Genomic DNA, 20414 nt, shown 5'->3' with positions numbered 1-20414 from the left:
CTTGTGTATTCCAGTGTTAAGAAAACAACTAAACAAGGCTGTCTCTTAGGGCTGGCAAATTCATCATCTAAACATTCCATAAAGCAAAAAGTAAACAAAGTGTCTATTAATGTATAAGCAAAACTATACAAAGCTCTTTCTGTGCTCAGTGAAAGGCATTGCATCTTTGCTAGCTTCCCAAATGCAAAATATCCCTAAATCCTGACTATCTTTCTCCTTGCTATCTCTACTTTTTGTCTTTTTCCTCTGCATTACTGCAAGATTTGTTTTATTGGCTAGAATGTGACAAAACAGACCATGACTGGGCAGAGTGCTATGATTTCTTTCCCTGTTCTGGCTCTCTTCAGATTCCTGTAGAGCAAAGAGCAAGAAGAGAGGAGTGAAGAAGGAGGGCTTGTAAGAGAACTAATCAGAGTCAAATGAAAGACTGCCTGAACAGGGACTTGAACCCTGGACCCTCAGATTAAAAGTCTGATGCTCTACCAGCTAAACTATCCATGGGCTATCTAATATGTTTCCTGAGTGCCTAATTTAGGTTCATTTATGTTGTCAATTATTTGTAGGTCATGGCCTCAAATATTCTCCTTGAATTCTCTTCACTGCCAAGAAGATTTTGTTTGAAAGAGATGTTATAATCCCTGGTAGCATTTCCCTTTTCCTCTCTTTGCCTTGTATCCCTTTAGAGTTTCAGAACCAGAGCTATGATCTCTAGATAAAGCACTGCCAGGTTTCAAAAGACAGGGCTAGACCCAGACTACTTCATTTCTTGCCAAGCGTTGTGATTTTATCCCTTCATTTCTTATTTCCCCACCTGCACCTATTTTTCTTGAAGAAACACTCACGCTACTCTTCCTGTCTCTCTGCACTGTCTTGTACAACTTTTTTGCAGCCTTGGGAGGCAGAGGAGAAAAGAGTTGAAGGAAATAGAATTTGAAGACCCACTAGAACATTCCGTAATGGTGGGCAAGCAAAGAAACCTGGGTTTAATCTTCTGTATCTCTATGCTTTCATTTCTTAATGATGTAACATTTCTGCCATGAGTAAGTCACTCCTCCTTTTCATTTTCTTTCTAACCCTTGTCCTCTTCCTTCTCCTTCTTCTCTTCCTTCTTCATGTCTTTATTCATTATTTGCTGCTCACACCCAAAGGAAAAGGATAATTATCTTCATAAATTAGTGTACATTAGGACATTCATCCATAATACGATCTAAGATAGCTGTGAGTTTTGGCCTAAACCTGGAAAAAATTCTCTACAGGGAATCCAGGAACAAAAGAGGAAGTTTTGGGGTGAAGGAAAGACTAATCTATCTAGGGTTGGTATGGGGAGGAAAGATAGCTTGCGATATGGCAAAGACTATTGTTTATTTCTTCCAAATAATTCAGCACTTCCAAGAAACCAAGACTATGTGAAAACTGAGAGAATTTGTAATTACTTTACTTTAGGAATTCGTGATTTTCTCATCTCTTGTACCCTATGAATATATAAAGCATAGTTGGGGGTGGGTCACACAAACTCGCCTTGGATTGGCTTGTATGTCAATCTGCAAGGGAGCTAGAGAAAACTTTCAAGCAGAATATCTAGGGGGGTTAGCCTTTCAGTGAATCAAGAAGCCTTCCAAGGTATTTTGGCTCTCTTCTCCCTACTTGAAGTAGCTTGGAAGTCACCAAGCTGCACCTCAGAGATCAGGACCACTCTCCCAGGGAAGTTTGGGACCCACAACCCTGGCCCATCGGCATATCAGGTGATTCTTCTACCTTTTGGTAGAGGACCAAGTTGTCAAAACATATATTATGAATGGATTATAATAAAATATTTTAATTTTATTTAATTAATTTAATGTTAAAAGCTGGCATTTCTGACAAGGGGAGCTCTTGTTTGAGCTTTCAAACCTTTCTCCCTGGAGGAACACCATCTCATCTTTGAGACTGAAAAGGTCCAAACATACCATCCTATGGTGCTCCCTCTCTTGCTGTCATCTGCATCCCTTTATTGCAGAGTTTAGCTCTTGGCTCATGTTTCTCCACCCAAGCACATCATTATGATCATGACTTATACCAGTAAGTCCTCAAACAAGTATGTCACTTCTGATCATGTCACAATCTCACAGTTTATTAATTGTAAGTAATTATTTTCAGAGCTTTCAGGTGATGCTTGATTCCTTTTTCTAATGTTGTTAAATTTTCTTCCAATTGCAAAGTTAAAAATTTGAAAACAGAAACTGAATGCTTCCTAGCAACTCTTTCACTTTCAGGTTTGGACTACTTCTTTGGCGTGTTGGTCATGTGGCCTGAGGGATAGGTCTCTGATTCCAAACCAGAAGCCTGAAGTTTCCAGTCCGTACTTGGTCTCCTGTTTATTGTTGGGCAAGAAGTGGAGGCTTCTTAAATTGGCTTCCAATGTCTGGGTGCAGAGTTGTTGCAGGAGGGGAGGGGTGGAGTTTGAGTTAAGTGTCTCCTGTCACAGATCAATAAACAAACCAAAAACTCAAACTAAACCCTTTGCCATTGAGGTTGTGTGGATTCCACAAAGGTTAAACCTGTTGCGCTCCAGTGCATTCCGACTCAGAGTGACCCTATAGGACACAGTAGAGCTGCACAGAAGTCGACTGCCACATTTTTCTCCCATGGAGTGGCTGGTGAGTTTGAAATGCTAAGTGCTTAACCACTGATAAGTATCACCTGGGGACAATTCTAAATTATATAGATGTATGCCTACATCTTGTTTCAGTAAATCAGGAGCTGGGCAGTGGACCCAGGAATCCATATTTTTAAAACATTCTCAGGCTATTCCCAAGCTTTGGAGCCACTGAAATTCAGCCTGTAGCATATATGACCCTTATGTCTTCATGTTGGAGGATCATTAGTGTTTATCATATTACCTTTTAATATCTTTCTGCCCATGATTGTCAAGTTTAGCTACTTTCCCTGCACCTGCTAAGCCTCAGTCCAGTTTTGCTGAACTGGAGAAGAGGTTATCAGTGCAAGAAAGGACAAGAGAGTTGATATAAGTGTTTTCCCATTCTTCAGGAAGGTGAAAAGACTTCATGAGGGAAAGTAAGAACCAAAATAAAATTTATAAGAGAGAAGATAAAACTATTTAGGATTACAGGCAGTCCCAAGATTATGAATTAGTTACAAACCAACCCCTATAAATCCTATTATATTAAATATTTAAGGTACATACAGTATTCATAATAACAAACAAACATTACTTTGCCATGTGCATCAAAACGTCATTATTATTATAGTATTACTATGTTTAAGAAGTTTTAGTGTATCTGGAAATGTTTATGCATAGAAAGGTACACTACATGCTGTACTATATACAATAAATATTTGACTTACTGACATTAGCTATGAAGCACACCTAACTGTCCCAATTTGATTAAAAGACATACTTAGGAATTGAACTCATTTGTAATACGGGGGCTGACTGTATGTAATATAGGACTTTTGCACAAAGTCCAAATCACATAATGCGTCCTCTTGCACAGAATGTATTGTGGTTGTTAAGCAATTCGTGACTGTATCACAAGGTAGTAGCGTTAAACAACAGATATTTATTATCTCACAGTTTTGAAGGCTAGTATTCCAGATTCAGGGTGCCAAAAAACCCTTTGCCATTAAGTTGATTCTGACTCACAATCGACTCAGAGCAACCTTATAGGACAGAGTAGAACTGCCCAATAGGGTTCCCAAGGCTATAATCTTTAGCGAAGGGACCCTGGTGGCACAGTGATTAAGAGCTCGGCCTGTTGTTCAAACCTACCAGCAGCTCAGCTGGACAAAGATGTGGCGGTTTGCTTCCATAAATGGGTGCAGCCTTCGAAACCCTGTGGGGACATCAGGAGCTTGGGGACAGAAGCAACTGTGTCATGTACCCCCTCCCCGAAGGGGGTGCCAGGCAGGGAGCATCCATCCAGAGCCTGGTCCCTTGACCACACACCCATCTGTAGATAAAGTGACGTGCAGATACTTTGAGAAAAGGGGGAGCTGCTGAAAGGGATTAAATTCTGATTTGTGTACTTTTGTTTCTGTGGCTGTTTTGTTGCATGGAGAGAAAGTTGGAGGGTGTAGGCAGCTCTCACCTCCTGTCCTCCTGGCCCCAGACTCTGGCCCTTGAGGAGTGCTTCACTGTGGAGGTGGGGACTTCCATTGCTCTCTCATAGGTCCTTGCCCCTCTTTGAACTCCCCCCTCCCTGCTCAGTGGGCAAACACCGTGGGTCCTCATACTCCGAAGTGAGAAATGGGGACTTGGTCTCACCTTCTTAAATTATTTCCATAAATAAGAACTTAAAAAAAAAAAAAAAAACTAGCTGTTGTTGTTGGGTGTCATCCAGTTGATTTTGACTTATAGTGACCCCATGTGAAAGAGTAGAACTACCCCATAGGGTTTCCTAGGCTGAAATCTTTATGTGAGCAGATTGCCAGGTCTTTCTCCTAAAGAAAAACTAGAGTGTCTCTCAGAAGAGATTGAAAAGGTAATCAAAAAACTCACCCCCTCCCCCCCAAAAAAAGCCCTGGTCCGGACGGCTTCACTGCAGAGTTCTACCAAACTTTCAGAGAACAGTTAACAGCACTACTACTAAAGGTATTTCAGAGCGTAGAAAAGGACAAAATACTCCTAAACTCATTCTACGAAGGCAGCATATCCCTGATACCAAAACCAGGTAAAAACATTACAAAGAAAGAGAATTACAGACCTATAACTTAGACGAAAAAATCCTCATGAACTTAGATGAAAAAATCCTCAACAAAATTCTAGAAAATAGAATTCAACATCATATCAAAAAAATAACTCACCATGACCAAGTGGGATTCATACCAGCTATGCAAGGATGGTTCGAAATTAGAAAAACAATTAATGTAATCCATCATATAAATAAAACAAAAGGCAAGAATCAGATGATTTTATCAATTGATGCAGAAAAGGCATTTGACAAGTTTAACACCCATTCATTATAAAAACTCTCAGCAGAATAGGAATAGAAGGGAAATTCCTCAACATAATAAAGGCCATTGATACAAAGCCAATAGCCAACATCATCTTAAATGGAGAGAGTCTGAAAGCATTCCCCTTGAGATCGGGAGCCAGACAAGGATGCCCTTTATCACCACTGTTATTCAACATTGTGCTGGAGGTCCTAGCTAGACCAATTAGTCTACATAAAGAAATAAAAGGATCCACATTGGCAAGGAAGAAGTAAAAGTTATCTCTATTTGCAGATGATATGATCTTATACACAGAAAAACCCTGAGGAATCCTCAAGAAAAGTACTGAAACTAATAGAAGAGTTCACCATAGCATCAGGATACATGATAAACATACAAAAATCAGTTGGATTCCTCTATACTAAAAAAAAAGAACATTGAAGAGGAAATCACCAAATCAATACCATTTACAGTAGCCCCCAAGAAGATAAAATACTTAGGAATAAATCTCACCACAGATCTAAAAGACTTATACAAAGAAAACTACAACACACTTCTAGAAGAAACCAAAAGAGACCTACATAAGTGGAAAAACATACCTGCTCATGGAGAGGAAAACTTACCACTGTAAAAATGTCTGTTCTACCAAAAGCCATCTATAGATTTAATGCAATTCTGATCCAAATTCCAATGACATTTTTCAATGAGTTAGAGAAACAAATCACCAAGTTCATATGGAAGGGAAAGAGGCCCTGGATAAGTAACGCATTACTGAAAAAGAAGAACAAAGTGGGAGGCCTCACTCTACCTAATTTTAGAGCCTATTATACTCCCAATGTAGTCAAAACAGCCTGGTACTGGTACAACAACAGACACATAGACCAATGGTACAGAATTGGAATCAAAACATAAATCCATCCACATATGAGCAGTTGATATTTGACAAAGGCCCCAAAAGAGTTAAATGGGGGAAAAGACAGTCTTTTAACCAAATGGTGCTGGCATAACTGGATATCCATCTCCAAAACAAATGAAACAAGACCCATAACTCACACCATGCACAAAAACAAACTCAAAATGGATCAAAGACCTAAATATAAAATCTAAAATGATACAGATCATGGAAGAAAAAATAGGGAAAATGTTAGGAGTCCTAATACATGGCATAAACAGTATACAAAACATTACTAACAATGCAGAAGAGAAACTAGATAACCTGGAGCTCCTAAAAATCAAACACCTTTGCTCATCCAAAGACTTCACCAAAAGAGTAAAAAGATTACCTACAGACTGGGAAAATGTTTTTAGCTACAACATTTCCGATCAGTGCCTGGTCTCTAAAATCTGCATGACACTGCAAAAAATCAACTACAAAAAGACAAATAACCCAATCAAAAAATGGACAAAAGATATGAAGAGACACTTCACTAAAGAAGACATTCAGATGCCTAACAGATGCATGAGGAAACGCTCACAATCATTAGCCATTAGAGAAATACGAATCAAAGCTACAAAGAGATTCCATCTCACCCCAAGAAGGCTGGCATTAATCCAAAAAACAGAAAATAATAAATGTTGGAGAGGTTGTGAAGAGACTGGAACACTTATACACTGTTGGTGGGAGTGTAAAATGGGACAACCAATTTAGAAATCAATTTGGCGTTTCCTTAAAAAGCTAGAGATAGAACTACCATAGGATCCAGCAATCCCAGTCCTTGGAATATATCCTAGAGAAATAAGAGCCTTTACACGAACAGATATATGCACACCCATGTTCATTGCAGCACTGTTTACAATAGCAAAAGGATGGAAACAACAAAGGTTCCCATCAATGGATGAAATGATAGATAAATTATGGTATATTCACAGAATGGAATACTATGCATCTATAAAAAACAGGGATGAATATGTGAAACATTTCATAACATGGAGAAATCTGGAAGGCGTTATGCTAAGTGAAATTAGTCAGTTGCAAAAGGACAAATATTGTATAAGACCACTATTATAAGAACTTGAGAAATAGTTCAAAGAGAGAAGAAACTATTCTTTGATGGTTACGAGAGTGGGGAGGGAGGGAGGGGTTTTCACTAATTAGATAGTGGATAAGAACTACTTTAGGTGAAGGGAAAGATAACATACAATACAGGTGAGGTCAGCACAACTGGACGAAACCAAAAGCAACGATGTTTCCTGAATAAACTGAATTCTTCAAAGGCCAGCGTAGCAGGGGCAGGGGTTTGGGCACCATGGTTTCAGGGGATATCTAAGTCAATTGGCGTAATAAAATCTATGAAGAAAACATTCTGCACCCCACTTTGGAGAGTGGCGTCTGGGGTCTTAAACGCTAGCAAGTGGTCATCTAAGATGCATCAATTGGTCTCAACCCACTTGGAGCAAAGGGGAATGAGAACACCAAGGACACAAGGTAATTATGAGCCCAAAAGACAGAAAGGGCCACATAAACCAGAGACTACATTAGCCTGAGACTGGAAGAAGTAGATGATGCCCAGCTACAACCGATGACTCCTCTGACAGGAAACAAAACAGAGAACCCCTGAGGGAGCATGAGAGCAGTGGGATGCAGACCCCAAGTTCTCGTAAAAAGACCAGACTTAATGGTCTGACTGAGACTGGAAGGACCCTGGTGGTCATGGTCCCCAGACCTTCTGTTAGCCCAGGACAGGAACCATTCTCAAAGCCAACTCTTCGGACAGGGATTGGACTGGACCATGGGATAGAAAAAGATGCTGGTGAAGAATGAGCTTCTTGGATCAAGTAGACACTTGAGACTATATTGGCATCTCCTATTTGCAGGTGAGATGAGAGAGAAGAAGGGGCTAAAAGCTGGTGGAATGGACATGATAAGAGAGAGCGGAGGGAAAGAGCAGGCTGTCTCTTTAGGGGGAGAGCAATTAGGAGTATACGCCAAGACGTACATAAATTTTTTTAAGAGAGACTGACTTGATTCATAAACTTTCACTTAAAGCACAAAAAAGTTTTAAAAAAAAGATTCCACTTACAACTGATGTAGCAAAATGAAAAGTTCAGATAAGTGATGTTAGGCTATGAAAATAAAAAAAGCTTACATCAATATGTCACCTGTGATACTTAAATTCCAGATAGATATAAAATTTAAAAGTAAAAAATAAAACCAAATATAATTACTGGGAATTACTGGGAATGTAAAGGCAAAAAGTTTACATAACTTTGAGATAGAAAACCAATTTTTACACAAAAGTTAGAAACAATGAAAATTTGACATTCACTACATTAAAAAACTTCTCCCTGAATACACCTCCATTCTCTTAAAAAAATAAGATGATGTGGTCTCTGGTTCATGTGCCCCTTTCTGTCTCTTGGGCTCATAATCGCCTTGTGTCCTTGGTGTTCTTCATTCTCCTTTGATCTGGGTGGGTTGGGACCAATTGATGCATTTTTAGATGGTTGCTTGCTAGCGTTTAAGACCCCAGACGCCACTCTTTAAAGTCGGAAGCAGAATGTTTTCTTAATAGATTTTATTATGCCAATTTACTTAGATGTCCCCTGACACCATGGTCCCCAGACCCCTGCCCCTGCTACTCTGGCCTTGGAAGCTTTCAGTTTATTCTCATAAGGCCAGACTTAATGGTCTGACTGAGACTAGAAGGACCCCAGTGGTCATGGCCCCCAGACCTTCTGTTGGCCCAGGACAGGAACCATTCCCAAAGCCAACTCTTCAGACATGGATTGGACTGGACAACGGGTTGGAGAGGGATGCTGGTGAGGAGTGAGCTTCTTGGGTCAGGTGGACACTTGAGACTATGTTGGCATCTCCTGCCTGGAGGGGAGATGAGAGGGTGGAGGGGGTTAGAAGCTGGCCAAATGGGCACGAAAATAGAGAGTGGAGCGGGCTGTCTCATTAGGGGGGAGAGTAATTGGGAGTGTGTAGCAAGATGTATATGGGTTTTTGTGTGAGAGACTGACTTGATTTGTGAACTTTCATTTAAAGCACAATAAAAAGTATAAAAAAATAAGATGAGACAAAATGAAACAGCAAATAAAAACCCAAAGAAACAAACAAAAAAAGAATGAACTATGCAGAAAATATTTGTAATTTGCCAAAGCCAGTGCCCTCGAGTCCATTCCGACTCATAGCAACCCTATAGGACAGAGCAGGACTGCCCCCTAGAGTTTCCAAGGAGCGCCTAGTAGATTCCAACTGCCGACCTTTAGCAGCCACAGCACTTAACCACAATGCCACCAGGAATAGGGAAATATTAATTTCCCTGATATGGAATATGCAATAGAGTAGGTTTGGAAAGTATGAAATGTGGAAAAACAATAGATTCTTATTGGCTTGTTTGTCCCTGGGTGCCGCAAATGGTTAATTGGCTGAGCTGTTATACGGAAGAGTGGAAATCGGAGTCCACCCATAGGCACCTCGAAGAAAAGCCTGGTAATCTACTTCCAAAAAATCAGCCACCAAAAAACCTACGGAATACTCGCCTCCAAACACTATGTCCAAAGGTTCTGCTATACATTTTTACCAGTGGGCTTAGACTCTGAAAAGAAGTGTCATGTCACATGATTCCATTTGCAGATTAAGGAAGAAAGCCAGAGGAGAAGGACCATCCCCCTCTCCCTCAAGGGCTGAGAGCCACACTGCCCCAAAGGCTTCCAGTAGAGGAAAAGGAGAAACCGAAACCCAGTCCAGTGGCCCTGCTTGTTTTATTATGTGGGGGCATTTTCAGAGGCTCTGACTGTGTGATCAAAACCTCAGCAATTGGTAGGACTTCCTATTCTTTGGTGTTTTAAACTAGAACCGTCCAACTCAGCTATTCCAAGGAGAGAGCCTATTAAAATAACCCTGTAGGAAAAAAAAAAAGAAAATGCTATGGAACACAGTTCAACTCTGACAAACTTGCAGTCTCTATGAGTCAGAGTTGACTCTGACTGGGTATGGGCTTGTTTATGCGGGTAATATTCCTTGCAGGTAACCCCAGACTAATAGAGTTGCCAGGGTAGGCAGAATCCGGTGGAGGTGGAATGAGGAGGAGAGGTGGTGGAAAGTGAAGATTTTTCACTGTGTATAAACTCTTAAGTTTTTGTAATTTGGAAATTATGGGAGTTATATTTGTTTCAAAATGAACATTTAAAAAACATAAAGATTACCCCTTGGACACGAAATACTGGTCTTAGATAAAAAGAATAGTGAGAAATGACAATAGTCTCGTTTTCTTTAAAAGATGATAATTGATCTTAACCTACTATTACGGAGATAAATATCTGGCTATCCTGGGGCGACCTAGTTGAGAGAGGTCGGCTGCTAACCAAAAGTTTGAACCCACCAGCTGCTCCTTGGAAACTCTTCGGGGGTAGTTCCACTCTGTCCTATATAAAAAGGCTCGCCAAGAGTAGTAATCAAACCCGATAGCAAAGGGTAGGCTTTTGCCAATGCTGTTCTCAGATGAATTGAAGTTGCAATACACTTGGCAGCGGTGGGATTCGAACCCACGCCCCCGCAGAGACTGGAGCCTTAATCCAGCGCCTTAGACCGCTCGGCCACACTACCGTGCATGCTAAGACAAAAAAAAAAAAAATTTTTTTTTTTTGAGTTCCAAATCATAATATTTATAAGGATGCAAGATTGTTTTCCGTTACGTTAATCTTTTCCTAGAATATTTCTACTGTGCAAAACACTGATAAATAACAAACGAACGTTACTGGAAATTTAGTACGTGCCACGCACTGTCCTTACATTTCCTTTCGTTCAATCCTCTAAACTGCCTCAACGACAGATACTTTTTACTACGATCTGCATTTTCCTGATGGAGAATATGAGGCACAGATAGTAAGTAACTTGCTTCCTGTCATCCAGCAGTAAATGATGTTTAAAGTGGTACTGGAAAACTTCACTCTGTTGTATATTTATTTACTAAGGAGTAAACTCCTGAGATGACTTTGATCGAGGCTATGTGACAAACACAGCAGGAGCAAACTAAATGTATGACGTAGCACCAATTCCTTTTCGAGCATGGAGACGTATTAAAAAAAAGCAATACTGGTTGGCTTATGCCATAGGGTTCCGGAGGAGAAACTAATGTATTGAAATTGCTGGCCTTTTGAATACCACCCGAGCTCTTAATCACTGCGCCACCAGGGCTCCGTTGGAGGCGTATTTAAAAAAAAAAAAAAAAAAAAAAAAAAACCCATGGCGACCATAAATGACAGGACAGAACTGCCCCATACTGTTGCCAAGGAGTGTTTGGTGGACTCGCACTGCCGATCTTTTGGTTTGCTGCTGTAGCTCTTAACCACTACTCCACCAGGGTTTAGTACATAAAAATGAATTATTTCAGAAATTTCACAGACCCTTGAAATCTTTCCAGTTGAGAAATACATTAACAGGTATTTGCGCTGGTGCCTTCTTAGCGCGGTAGGCAGGGCGTCAGTCTCGTAACATGAAGGTCCTAAATTAGAGCTTCAGAGGGGGCACAGAGTTTTTTTTTTTTTTTTGAGAAAATAAACGTAGTAGTAAGGAAAATTACAACATTCATCAAGTTTTTGAGTATGAAACGCAGATTCCACAAGTATCTCCCTGTAATCTTGCTTGATGGGATTATAGGTGGGGTGTAGGATCAGTAATTTTTAACACTCTGCCAAGGAGTCCTTAAAGAACTGTATCAGTTTCTTTTGGTAGCCAGTTTTTCAATACACTGACTACAGTACAATTTAATGCCAAACTCTGGATTAGTTGCCTATCGCTACTGTAGCAAATTACCTTAAATTTAATGGCTTCAAAAAACACAAATTTATTATCTTCAGTTCTTTGGCTCATGACTGCATCGCTCTGACCTCTGCTTCTGTTGTCTCATTTCATTTCCTGACTCTGGCCCACCTGTCTCCCTCTTATGAGGATCTTGTCCACCCAGAAAACGGAGGAAAATGTTTCCATTACAAGATCCTTAACTTAATAAAGTCTGCAAAATTCCTTTTGCCTGGGAAGGTAACAGGAAACCTTGGTGGGTAGTGGTTAAGTGCTATGGCTACTAAGCAAAAAGTCGGCAGTTTGAATCCACCAGGTGCTCCTTGGAAACTACGGGGCAGTTCTACCCTGTCATTCTATGAGTCAGAATTGACTCCATGGCACTGGGTTTGATTTTTTGATGGATGGTAACATAATCAAAGCTTTCGGATATTAGAACACCAATAAATTTAGGGGTACATTTTTACATCTACTACAGTCTTCGCCCTGGTCTACAAAGATCCACAACTGTTCCACACACAAAAACATTTACTTCTTCCCAACATTCCCCCAATCTCAAACCTTCACAGCATCAGCTCAAAGACCAAAATTCTCATCGAAATCTCATCAGCTCAAAAGTCTCAAATCATATGTTATCTAAATTCTCTAAATTAGGTGTGGATGAGGCTCTGGGTGTAATCCATCCTGAGATACATCCCTTGTCTATTTGTAAATCTGTGAAATTCAAGAAACAAATTACGTGCTCCCCAAAATACTATGGTTAGACAGGCATAGGATAACAACTATAGACATTCCAGTTAAAGAAGCTATCAATTTTAAAGTGAAAAAAGGAGTCACTGATCCCAAGAAATGTTTAAACCCAGCAAGACAAACTACATTAGGTTTCAAGGCCCGGAATTAAAGCTCTGTCATTTGAGGCTCTGCCCCAAGCTAGGTTCAGCCATTGGAGTCATCCTTCCATTTTCAGGAAGAGTAGCACGTACTTTTCCCAACTTCTGCCGTCTGAAATTGATCAAACATGCAAACAAGATGCATTGATAATTACTGATGTTTGGAATTCAAAAGTTGGAAACAAAGAAAAAGGATCAGTAGTTGGAAAATATGGCCTGGGTGACAAAAACAACACCAGAGATGGCATGATAGAATTTTGCAAGACCAACAAATTGTACATTGCAAATACCTTTTTTTCAACAACATAAATAGCTACTATACACGTGAACCTTGCTGGTTGGAATGCACAGGAATTAAATAGGCTACACTGGTGGAAAGAGACAATGGAAAAGCTCAATATCATCAGTCAGCACAAGGCCAGAATATCAATTACTTATATGCAAGTTCAAACTGAAGCTGAAGAAAATTAAAATAATTCACAAGACCAAAATATGACCTTGAGTATATCCCATCTGAATTTAGAGACCATCTCAAGTATAGATTTGACCCATTGAACACTCATGATGGAAGAAGACCAGACAAACTGGGATGGCATCAAGTACATCATACATGAAAAAAGCAAAAAGACATCAAAAAGACAGGAAGAAAGAAAAGACCAAAATGGATGTCAGAAGAGACTCTGAAACTTGCTCTTGAAAGTAGAGTAGCTAAAGCAATTAAAGAAATGATGAAGAAAAGAGCTGAACAGAAGATTTCAAAGGGTGGCTTAAGGAGACAAAGGAAAGTATCATAATGTGCAAAGATCTGAAGTTAGAAGACATAAAGAGAAGAACATGCTTCGCATTTCTTAAGCTGAAAGAACTAAAGAAAAAAATTCAAGCCTCGAGTTGCAATATTGAAGGATTCTATGAGCAAAATAATGAATGACACAAGAAGCATGAAAACAAGATGGAAGGAATACATAGAGTCACTGTACCAAATAGAATTGGTCAATGTTCAACTATTTTAGGAGGTAGTATATGATAAAAAAAAATAAAATAAATAAATTAATTTTTTTATATGATGAAGAACCGATGGTATTGAAGGAAGAAGTTCAAGCTGTACTGAAGGCATTGCTAAAAAATCAATGTTCCAGAAATTGAGGGTATACAAATTGAGATGTTTCAACAAATGGATGCAAAGATGGAAGCACTTGCTTGTCTATGCCAAGGAATTTGGAAGACAGTTAGTTGGCCAACTGATTGGAAGAGATCCACATTTGTTCCCATTCCAAAGAAAGGTTATTCAACAGAATGCAGAAATTATCGAGCAATATTATTAATATCATATGCAAGTAATATTTTGATGAAAATAATTTAAAAATTGTTGGAGCAGTACATCAACCTGGAACTTCCAGAAATTCATGAAATAAAAGATAGTTTTGCTGATGTCAGCTGGATCTTGGCTGAAAGCAGAGGATACCAGAAAGATGTTTACCTGTGTTTTATTGACTATGTGAAGGTATTCGACTTTGTGGATCATAACACATTTTGGATAACATTGTGAAGAATGGGAATTTTGGAACACTTAATTGTGTACATGAGGAACCTGTACATAGGTCAAGAGGTAGTTCTTTGAACAGAACAAGGGGATACTTCGTGTTTTAAAATCAGGAAAGGGGTGAATAAAGGTTGTATTCTTTCACAATATTTATTCAATCTGTATGCTTGGGAAATAACCCAAGAAGCTGAACAATAAGAAGGAGTCAGGACTGGAGGAAGACTCATTAGCCACCTTCAATATGCAGATGACACAACCTTGCTTGCTGAAAGTGAAGGTGATTTGAAGCATTTTCTGATCAAAAACTGCACCCTACAGTATGGATTACACCTCAACTCAAAGAAAACAAAAATCTTCACAATTGGACCAATAAGTAACATCATGATAAATGGAGAAAATATTGGAGTTGTTAATGATTTCATTTTACCTGTATCCACAATCAACACCACTGGAAGCAAAAAAAAAAAAAAAACAGCAATCAAGAAATGAAAGGATGTATTGTCTTAGGCAAATCTGCGGCAAAATGTTATAAAGCAAAACTGTCACTTTGAGGACTAAGATGAGCCTGACCAAGCCATGATATTTTCAGTCACCTCATAGGCATTCCGAAAGCTGGACAATAAATAAGATTGAAAATATCTTTGAATTATGATGTTAGTGAAGAATATTGAATATACATACCATGGACTGCCAGAAGAATGAACAAATTTGTCTTGAAAGAACTACAAACAGAATGATCCTTAGAATTGATGATGCTGAGAGTTCATCTCACTTACTTTGGACATGTTATCGGGAGGGACCAGTCCCTGGAGAAGGACATCATGCTTGGAAAAGTAGAGGGCCAATGAAAAAGAGGAAGACCCTCAACAAGATGGATTGACACAGCGACTGCAACAATAGGCTCAAACATAGCAGTGATTGTGAGGATGGTGCAGGACCAGGCAGCATTTCATTCTCTTATACTTGGCTTAGCTATGAGTTGGAACCAGCTCCAAGGTACCTAACAACAACAACTACTTGCAATGTTATTGAAGAGAAAGGAAGACAGAAAGGAGGAGAAAAAAAGATGACGACAACCATGGACACAAAATATACCACCCTTTTCTGACTTCCCTCTCCCTCCTTGCTATCATTCTCCATTTTCTTCTACACAAACTTTATTACAACATTTAGCTTTTGGATCAGGCATTTCCACTTCAAGTTCTGTCATCAAGGTGGACACTACATAGCAGAATCATGCCACTTACTTTCATTTTAGAGTCTATTATTCATTATTGGATATACCATGGACAAACAGATCTGTTTTGGAAGAAGCGCAGCCAGAATGTTCCTTAGAAGGGAGAGTGGGGAGGCTTCTCTCACATACTTTGGACATGTTTTCAGGAGGGACCAGTTCCTGGAGAAGGATATCATGCTTGGTAAAGTGAAGGGTCAGTGGAAAAGAGGAAGACCCTCAAAGAGATGCATTGACACAGTGGCTGCAACAGTGGGCTCAAATATAGCAATGATTGTGAGGATGGTGCAGGTCCTGGCAGTGTTTCTTTCTGTTATACATAGGTTGCTATGAGTTGGAACTGACTGAAGGACACCTAACAAGAACAACAACAAAGCATGTGTTTGCTGCTGAGTAGTTTTAGCAACCTGTTTCCCATCTGTAGACTGTCAGGAGTGTGAGATGGGATTTATTGAGGGAGTGGTCTTCAGAATTGGAAAGAGAAAGTAGTCAAGCAATAATACGTTCTTAGGTGAAGTCTAGATTTGGCCTGACCCTTGTGACTGGGGAGTGCTGGAGTGTAAATCACATAGCACAGTTGTCCTTGAGTCAAGGGGGTTTGACCTTTGCACATTCCACCCCCTCCAATCATTGGCTGCAGCTGAGAGTGGAGTGGTGGCATAATCTACTAGGTGTCTCCAAACCAAGGGCAATTCACTGGAGAAGGTTACAGGGATAAACCATGGGGGGTTGGGTGCAGTGGTTGTAAAAAACAAGAAAGAAAAAAAGTGGGAAAATTAAAGAATTTGGTAGGGGTACCAAGATCATGTACTAATGTAAAACAATTAGATGAGTGGAAGATATGCTAGGTTTGTAATTTTATGGCTGAAATGTGAATGCCCCACATGTCATCTCTTAATTTAGGAAAAAGAACAGATTTTATTTACTTGCTAGTATAAATCACTTATTTTATGTTAGTGCTTGGAACTTGTATCTGTAGATTTTGTATACTACTCAGGGCTGTTGAAAGGATTAAGTATTTGGCACAAAACAATTTTTCAGTAAGGGTAATAAGAATAACAATGAAAACGTGGGCCCTAGGTGGCGCAAATCGTCTGGCCTTGACTGCTAACCTAAGGGTTGGCAGTTCCAATCCACCCAGTGGTACCTCTGAAGACAGGCCTGACGATCTGCTTTCATAAAGATTATAGCCAAGAAAACCCTATGGAGCTGTTGTACTGTGTAACACATGGGGTCGCCATGAGATGAAATCAACTCTGGCAACTAGCAACAACAATAATGATTAAAAACAGCAATGATAGTGAAATTTAATGATTGTTTATTTATGTGCCAGATGTCTTTCTAAAGTATTTTATGTATAATTACACATCAAGTCCTCCCATCAACTCTATTAGATAGGCTTGTTACTATTTCCATTTTACATATGTGGAAATTGAGGCCCCCTGAGTTAAAACAATTTTCAAAGTTCCCTTAGCAATTAAGAGGAACAGCTGAGGGTTGAATAGAGGTGGTATGACCTAGTTCAACAGGGTTCCATTCAAAATGAACAGAGGTGAGGTCTAGACATAGTTGGGGGACAATTTTCTAATTATAGGCAGCCCTTGGGCTGCAAATATCCTACTTACTTATGACCCATAGTTATTAACAAACCCTGTAAAGCCTATTACATAAAAATTCAAGGTACATACAACAGTTTGTACAAACGGTGCTACATTTCAACAATGTATCAAAACATTATTACTATATTATTATGTTAAAGATGTTTTGGTGTATATGAAAGTGTTTCTTTAATGTTTTTTACATATAGAAAGGTACACTATACTTAGACAAATATATAACTAACTGATGTTATATATGAACCATACCTAACTGTTCTGATTTATGTAATAATGAGACTTAAAGATGGATTTAGGAATAGAACTCATTCCAAATCTGGGGACTGCTTGTACCTTAAAAAAAAAAAAAAGTGATCAGATTTTCTAACATGCCAGATGATCTCTGCAGGTGTACAAAGGGTTTTACAAAAACTTCATTTGTTCAGCAGGTCTTGCCCCAGTCCATAACTTCTGCTTCCCATTTTCCTCACTCGGGAGAGGATTCTGATTGGAAATGGTGCAATAATCAATGGGAGGGTTCTCTGTCTTTGAGGCTTTCAGAATCAGAGTGGCAGGGTCTTCTGTTTTCTTTTTGCATCTGGACTTATATTTCTCAAGGCAACTCTTCAGATTCTTCCCTTTGAGATTCTAGCATTTTCCACTGCAGTGCTGACAGCCAGGAGCAATGCAAGGCCAGGCATCCCAGTGTGGGGATGTGGGAAACACCTGGAATCACAGGGCCTCCTCAGGAGAAGGAGCACCCAACCTAGATGTCCTCACTGAAGCTAATGGCCTTTTGCTGTCCTACATTAGGCAGCTTGCCCATGAAGATGAGGTAACCCTGGCCATGCAGGAAACAGGCAGAGAGTTCGAAAGCTGTGAGTATTTTGCTGTTTTCTTCCACTGAGAAAATGGCCCGGAGTATTGGAGCCCTCACAGATTACCTTGGCTGGTATCTCAGTGCTCTCAGAGGGAATGTGAGCAAAGACTTCTTTTTATCTTGTGTAAAAAGGGGTAGAATTGAAGCTCCAAGCCCAGTGCAGTGAGGTTATGCTGAGCTAGAGGAGAAAGCTGACTGGTAAATCAGTGCTTGGGACAATGTTATTGCTATTATTCACTGCCTCTGTGGCCATTTACTTCTGAAAAATCAGCCACTGAAAACCCTATGGAGCATAGTTCTACTCTGATACACAAGAATTCTCCCTGAGTTTGAATCTACTCAAAGGCAATTGGTTTGAATTTGGGTTTATTTTAGCTAATAATGGTAAAATATAAATTTAGTTCTGCTTTTTGACTATTAAGTGCCTAGCACCACATTTCACACATCCAACCCCTGAAATTGCTTCTACTTTATTTAAGAAGAGGAGTCCAATTGTACTGGCATGTCAAATTGATACAAAAGTTTCTAATGCTCAGTCAGGTAAAAAACGGTTTTTAGACCTGCACCAATCTGCAGACCACAATTTGAACAGCACTAATGAGGTCGCCATGAGTTGGAAGCGATTGCATGGCACCTAACTACAACAACAACTATGAAGATATGGGGTATCCAAGGAAATCCTTCTTCCTTCCCTTTTCTGTTTGTTTAAATTGAGGTTTAGTTCACATAGAGTGAGATACATAAAATTTAATTACTCAGTTTGATTAATAATACACATGTATACACCATGGAACCAACATCCAAAGATAAAGAAATTTTCACCTCCCAGAAGCTCCCTTTTACCTCATCCCAATCAATTCCAATCTTCTGACCTCTACTAGCATAGATTAGTTTTTCCTGTGTTTTGAAATATTATAAATGAGATCATATAATATGTGCTTATTTGAGTATGGATTCTTTCACTCAATATGTTTTTTTTTTTTATTATTATTAGACGCTTCATAATGTTTCTAGTAGCAGTATTTATTTCTTATTGCTCTGTCGCATTCCATTGTGGGAATACTGGACATCCGACTTTTTACATTCATTTTACTGTTGGTATACATTTTTTTTTTCATATATTTGAAATGGCTAATGCTGCCTGCCCTGAATGTTCTCGCACATGTCTTTCAAAGACAATAATCATGCATTTTTCCTGGGGCTAAATGCAACTGTAGAGTTTCTGGATTGTAGGTTATAAGTATACTTTGTTTAAGGCAATATTTGCAAATAGCGTACCACTGTGGATGTACCAACTGACAGTCTGATCAGCAATGTATGAAAGTTTCAGTTGTTCTATACCGTCAGCAACTCTTGATATCATCAGTTCTCTTAACTCAAGCGATTTTGGTGAAGGGTAGTATTATTTGGTTGTGTTTTTAGTTTGCATTTCAACATTCTCTTTTGTGAAGTACATATTTAGCCTTTGCTCTTTCCTACTGAGTTTCAGTCATTTTTCTTGGGTCTTGTAGGAGTTCTTCATGTATTCCACATCAGGGTTCTTTTCCAAATATAAGTATTGAAATATCTTTGCCCAGGCTGTGGCTAATCCCCTCTTCTTAAGGAGACCAAACCAAACTTGTTGCCATCAAGTCAATTTTGACTCATGGGGGACCCCATAGGATAGCCCCATAGAATTTCCAAGGAAACCTGAAACTTTTTTCTGTTTCTACTCCAGGAGTCTCCTCATCACCCGGGGAGCCCATGTCAGCACAAGGAAGACAAGGAAAAGGAAGGAAATAGAGAAAACAGAATTGGCTTGCTCAAGATTTCCTCCTTCTCAAGCAAGAACTCCGCCACAACATCAATGTGCTGAATAATCCTCCAGGCCCTTTTCCAGTGTTACTGAAGAACAAGATAGAAAAAGAAGGACTGAAAGATGAAAAAGCAGGCTCGATCATTTCAGTGAAAATTCCCTTAGTTTTCTGAACAGTGCTTGGAGCGTGGAACAGCTTCTGATTACAAAGCAGAAAAGCTTTGCCCTGCTTTACCTATTGCCCCTCTTTCTCGCCCTCCTCTTCCAATACCAACCCATCCACGGTCTCTGAAAATTGGATCCTATTTTCATACATGGACAGCAACTGAGCCCATATTATTTTGTCTAAGTGAGTGGATAATATAGAATAAGTTAAGACTAAATATTTGAAAACACCGGAGCCTTGATAATATTTTGAAGGAAGCACTAAAAAGGGAGTTTCCAGGTAGTCAAAATAGCTCAGCTGGGAGAGCGCTGGAGTGAGGATTTAAAGGTCCCTGGTTCAGTCCCGGGTTTCAGCAGCTTCCCGTTAGGTTTGCATAATTACGTTTTCATAAAACAGTTGCAGTCCAAGGCTTTGTATTCTAATAGTTTTCAGTACTACACTTATCCAACACGGAGCTTTGTTTTAAACCAAAAGTTTACCTATGACTAGAATCCCTGGTGGCGCAGTTGTTAAGCGCTCTGCTACTAACCAAGAGATCAGCAGTTCGAACCCACCAGCCTCTTTGCGGGAGAAAGATGCAGCAGTTCGTTTCCGGTGAAAGATTAAAAAAAACAAAACCAACACACTGCCCTCGAGT

The 20414-nt window shown here is 39.5% G+C and overlaps 2 non-coding genes across 2 annotated transcripts; both read right to left on the bottom strand.

Moving 5' to 3' along the window:
• Nucleotides 1-428: 428 nt before the first annotated feature.
• On the bottom strand, nucleotides 429-503 carry TRNAK-UUU (transfer RNA lysine (anticodon UUU)). Its single transcript has one exon. It is a non-coding gene; the product is annotated as a tRNA-Lys (tRNA).
• A 9898-nt stretch (nucleotides 504-10401) lies between these two features.
• On the bottom strand, nucleotides 10402-10483 carry TRNAL-AAG (transfer RNA leucine (anticodon AAG)). The gene has a single exon. It is a non-coding gene; the product is annotated as a tRNA-Leu (tRNA).
• Between the last annotated feature and the right edge of the window lie 9931 nt (nucleotides 10484-20414).

Source organism: Loxodonta africana, chromosome 1, assembly GCF_030014295.1.
Source record: "Loxodonta africana isolate mLoxAfr1 chromosome 1, mLoxAfr1.hap2, whole genome shotgun sequence".
In the NCBI taxonomy this organism is placed as follows: domain Eukaryota; kingdom Metazoa; phylum Chordata; class Mammalia; order Proboscidea; family Elephantidae; genus Loxodonta; species Loxodonta africana.
This window is presented reverse-complemented; position numbering and strand designations above follow the sequence as displayed.